Below are 6000 nucleotides of genomic sequence, written 5' to 3' on the forward strand. Positions count from 1 at the left end.
TACATACTAATAGACCAAAACTATCAGCGATCTGCTATCTAGATCACCTTTCCCAGTTCTTCATTCCTTAGCTCTGTGCTTCTAGCAGAGCCGTTTGTGATTAAGTTCATCAACTGACTTAGCCTTCGGAGGTGGACTCCCGACCCCAGCGGTCGGGCCACATCTGACGCTTTCGTTTTGCAGGTCATCACGAGGATATTTAAGGGCTGAGCAGATTTTTGACGCATCACACACCCACCAGAAAAATCTAAAAATGGAACATCTTCAAACATAACCAATTATATGGAATTTAACGTACGTGTGAGTCAAGGGATGACTGATTGGGTCATTTTCTTTGGGTCCAAGTTCCTACGAATCATGATTTGTTTTGTCATGTGGTGTATGATAATTGATAAAGATCATGGATGATTGATTATGTCATTCTCTTTGGGTCAAAGTCCCTATGAGTCATGATTTACGTAAAGCATGAAAGATCTCTTGGGATCAATTTCTTTGGAAGAAAGTTCCTACAAATTATGATTGCGTAAAGCATGAATGATCTTTCATCTTTTGGGTCATTTTCCCGTAAAGCATGAATGATCTGTTGGCAAGGGCGGAACCAGGATTCAATATTGGGAGTGGGGCAAAGAATGAAAGCCACATAATCTTTCCATTGGGGAAGCACTAATGCTTTTTTGCCAAACATATTTTGTGGGCCCTTATAAGACTTATTGAGGATCCCACCTCTAAATTATTTTATTACATTAGGAAATAGCCCACATATATTTTGTGGGGCCCATACATATTTGAAAAAAAAAGAGGCAAATTATTGATAATAATAATTTTTTTCCCCACAAAATATAAGTAAAGTAAAATAACAACACAAAAATATACATATAAACTAATGACTTCAACCCTAAAAAATTAAATGCTAGTCAAAATTTTCTTTGGTAAGAGATGCAAACCAATGGTAGTTACTTTACTAACTATAGATATTTTATTCACAAATCACAATACAATCAAATAAAAAAAATTGAAGAAGAAATAAAGAAACATAGAAGTTAAAATCAAATAAAAAGAATATAAAAAAAAAACCTAATAATTGTGGAGTATATTTTTCAAATTTTCTTAATCCACGCTTATAGAAAGGGAAAAGAATAAATAGGAAGAAAGGAAGGAAGGAGAGAAGAGAGAACAAATAGGGATTGAGGTGTTAGTTTTTAATTAATAATGAAAACTTTTCAAAAATTTCCTTAATCCACGTTTATAGAAAGAGAAGAGAATAAATAAGAAGAAAAGAAGAGAGAGAAGAGAGGAGAGAATAAATAGAGAGAGAGAGAGGAGTTAGTTAAATAGGAATTGAGGAGTCAGTTTTTAATTAGGAATGAAATTTTGAATATCTATTAAGATTTTTTTTTTCAAAACCGACGTTTATAGAAGGAGAAGAGAATAAATAGGAAGAAAAGATGAGAGAGAAGAGAATAAATAGGAAATGAGGAGTTAGTTTTTAATTAGGAATGACGTTTACACCCAATATTTTACCTTTGAAAATTGTTCTCAATATTGGGGGGGGGGGGGCAATAGTGATATTTCACAGGTCGGAAGAGAAAAAAGCGAAAAATAAAGGAATTAATACTATTTTCAAAAAATCCAGGGGTTAGATATTCAAAATTTGATCTTAACTTAGCAACTCAGTTGGCAACCTTTGCTCTGATACCACTGTCGGGTTATGAAAAACCCACCGAATGGGTGGAGGTTTTTTTTACAAAACGATCGTAAAATAAAAAGGGGTGGAGGTTTTTTCTTACGAAACGATAGTAAAACAACCACTCCAAGAAAAAGGAGAATTAGTGACTTTTATTTAGTGGCGGTTTATTATGATATACATATAGTGGCGGTTTATTATAAACCGCCACTAATGGACAAAACTTCTCATCCCACCCCGATACTAAAAAAGTAACCCATATTTAGTGTCGGTTTTTTAAAACCGCTGGCAATTAATATATAATTAGTGGCGGTTTATATATAACCGTCACTAAATAACACAACATCAATTTTGCCTCTTCGTTATTTTGTAAATTAGTTGCGGTTTTTGTAGAGAACGACACTAAATTCGAGTAAATTAGTGGCGGTTTTGTAGAAAATGACACTAAATTCAAGTAAATTAGTGGCGCATTTGTCGAAAGCGACACTAGATTCAAGTAAATTAGTGCTGATATTATAGAAAACGCCACTAAATTCAAGTAATTTAGCGGCGATTTTGTATAAAACGCCACTAATCTACACTATTTCAGTTCATAAAAATGACCGAAAAATTGCCTCCAATAGTGGCGGTTTTATATACCGCCACTGTATTGACCGAAATTTTGCCTCCCCGCCCACCACTGCGCGCCCTTTTTTTCACTTGGTACTTGGGAGAACGCAACGAGTTAAGTCACTCGAGCCTACTCGCAATTTCCCAGCTTGCCTCTCTCTCTGTGGCAAATCTCAACTCGTCTCTCTGAAGTGGGGGTTTCCAACAACTACCAGCTCCAAAGGCTCGAACTGCTTGATAGTAATGGGCATATCCTCAAGATCCAGAAGGTCGGTGCGCGGGGATGACAGGCTAAAGCAAAGCAAAGATAGAAGGCGGCAGCGTCATCTCTTCTTCATTTTCACCGAGATCGATTCGTTCTCGCTGGCGATATCCATCACTCCAGGCTCAAAACCTCTAAGGTATAGTGGGTTCCGAATTTATTCTTTCTCTTTTTTGAATAACATCAAGTGGTTGCCACTTTGCCTCTCCAAAAGTCATACAGTTCCTTGCCTTCTATAAGCATCCTAACTCGCCTATGATTTCTCTCAAGTCTCAACGTTCATAGATTGCTGGTTTCTAGTGTGAAATCGCTCGGATTTCTACCCCTTTAACTCGTGGCTTCGAGACCGAGAACCTGCGCCTTGATTCGGCGACAATTGTGGACCATTCAATTCGAGTATGAAGGATTGGAAATTGAACCAATGTTGGTAGATGACCCTTGTAATGACAAAAAAACTCTCCTAGAGTTTAAGTGAAGACAGAAGATTAATCCCGATGGTGTAAAAAGGGTGATCTTGAATTGTCCACAGGTCAACGATGGAGAATCTGATTGACGCGAATAAGGTATCAAATTGAAGATCGTCGAAAGACCTTTCCAATGAGCCAAAAATCATCAAAATCAGAGTTAGTTTGAAGGTCCAACCATGGGCCGAAAGTTTGGAACGTTTGGGTGAACCAACCCCCACCCCATTTTCTATTTAGGGGCAATATTGGAATTCGGATTTTTAAACCCTATTTATGTTTTATCTCATCTGTAAATGCATTTTTGGAGGCTAGAAAGAGGCGAAGGCTTTGGAGAAAAGGAGAAACAAAAGGGAGGAGCGATTTCCATTCTTCCAAAGGTGTCTGTGATCCGAATCTTCGCAAAATCACTACGAAAGGTTAGTTTTCTTTAACCCTTCCCTTTAATCATAGTTGGCGAGAATTTATCTTCTCTTCTTTGGTGGAGATCTTGAAAGGGAAGGTTGTTAGGTATCTTGGATGCTTTCCTTTTTTGTGTTAATGTCCCTTCCTGGTTTGTGGGAGTAATTTCTCCTCTTTTTTTGAGGGATCTATGGAAAGGAATACTGATAGGTATCATACAAGCTTATCTTTTCTTATATTAATGTTTCCCTTGAGTATGGGAATAATGGTAAGATCTTATGCTAAGGTTTACGCATTTTGACTCTCTAGGTCACCCACGGGTGATTTATGAGAGCCAAATTTGAGGCTTTTTGAGATGGGTCAAATTTAATCAAATTGAAGTTACCCGCAGGATCCTATTATTTCCAATTAGACTTTCCCAAAGTTTTGCTTCATTATAAACTTCGAATTGGTGGTAAATTAGTGACCATTCACTAGTGACCCTTTTTAACCTAGTTTTTCAGATTTGGGTTTTTGTGGGAAAATTTTAGGATATCCTTTGAAATCCAAATTGGTTCTAATTTGTGATAATTATGTTTTTGCATAAATAGGTTAATATATCTTTAATCACTAATTTGTGGGAGTGGATTCTTGGATTTGGAGGAAGAACAAAGTAAAAGGTGAGGAATATACTTACCCATTATATTTAATTGATTATTGTTATTTTATATCTTTTGTTAAATATGAATTGCCATAATTTATGTTTATCATTATTACTTATGATGTTGCTCCTTGCTTTGAAATATATTAATGTTGTTATGATATGGAATGTGAATGTATGTGAAAGGAGAAGAGAAATATTATTATTTCTTCTTCCTTGTATTTTCTGCTTGGGTTGTGGGTTTGCCCATTGCCCTAGTTATGTGATTGCTTAGTTGTGGTTGGGGAATGGGGAATGCACTTTTGGCATTTATGTCATAGGATACCAGAGGAGGCGGTATGGGACGCATTCCTATGGTGCCCTTGGCTCTTTCCCGATTACTGGTTTACATATTTAGGGCATGTCTAGAAGTGTTTGGTTAGGTGACCTCATGAGTACTACTACCCTTTCGGTAGGGGTATTGAAGCAGGTTAACCCGTGATGTTAGTGGCTGAGTCCTGTGTGTCAAGTAGGCCCACTATCATCATAAAGAGGTATGGTTGCATATAATAGATAAGGGCTCATGGACGCTCAAGACCGGTGAAATGACCCGTGAGAGGACATGGAGATCATCCTGTCCATTATATGTGGATGACCACTGGGTTAATGAATGGGGTCCAACAGATGCCTCCCGTTGAGGATTCCATTCATAGGTGGGAAGGTATTGAACCAACAAAGCACTAGACGTGAGGGAAAATATCCGGACCATATGTAGTAAGAGACCGTATGACCTTGCATTGGGCCTAAGATTATCCTTGACACGCGCCAAATCTTATACCAATGGTGATGTGAGAGAGTAGTGACCTCTAATCCCTGACCATGGCTTGACAGGACTTTACACAACAACCGCGGAGAACCCAACAGACGTGCTTGAGTGCCGTGAGGGAAGAGTGATGAGACCGCCCAAAAAAGACTGGTGTATGACTTAATGCGTGTCTACCATAGAGACTTCATGATAGAGTTAGGAGCATAATCATTCATATATCATATCATTGTCATTAATTACATTATCGATATTCATGTTGTATGTGTGGTGTGTAATCTTGTGAATGAATGCATGATATGATGTTGAGTTGACCTCACTGAGTTTTGCTGAACTCATTCTTTTTATATGTCTTTTTCTATTAGATTATATTGCAGGTCATGAGGACTTCTTCCAAATGGAGGATTCGTTGCTAGTATATCTTCTTGAAGGAGTGACCGAAGAAGAAGTGGACGCACATGGAGCTTTATGCCAGTATCAAGACTGTTCTTTTGGATTGGTTTCCATTATAGAACTAGTTTAGTTTATTTTTTTGCGAATAAAACTACTCTCTTTTCTTTTCAAAACTTTGATGTTATACCTTTTATTTTGAAGTAATGGATGATTGTAACCATTATTTCGATTTTGATACTTATTACTTGAACTTGATTTATTCTTGTCCATTTAATTATGCTATATCATGTTTCGTATGGATTTGTCACTGAACCTGGATCTTGCAGTGTATCACCCCCACGGGCGTTCGGGTATGACTGGATCCGGCTGGGTGGGGTGTGACATCTAGTGTCATGGTTGCATCTAAGATGCTTGATGACGTGTAAGCTCTCTTATCTCTTTCTCTCTGTTGCTGTTGCTCTCTCAAACACACACACAAACACTATTTATTGATGTTGATGATAATTATTGGGGCTTATGAATTGGGTTATTGATAAATTGAATGATCTTTTCTGGGTTATTTACAGATTTGGTTTCTAGGTACTGGGTTGGATTTGAAATCAAGTTACCTGGATATTTTAGTGAGAGGTTATAGGTCAAGATGATGGGTGAAATGGATTCTCTGTTTTTAGTTTTGTTCTTCAAGTTGAATTGTTGGTTTTCTGATCTGCAAAACTCAGATTGGTGTCCAGTATCTTAGGGATTTTG

The sequence above is a fragment of the Hakea prostrata genome, chromosome 1, assembly GCF_041222555.1.
Source record: "Hakea prostrata isolate BN-2017 chromosome 1, UWA_Hpros_2, whole genome shotgun sequence".
Classification (NCBI taxonomy): domain Eukaryota; kingdom Viridiplantae; phylum Streptophyta; class Magnoliopsida; order Proteales; family Proteaceae; genus Hakea; species Hakea prostrata.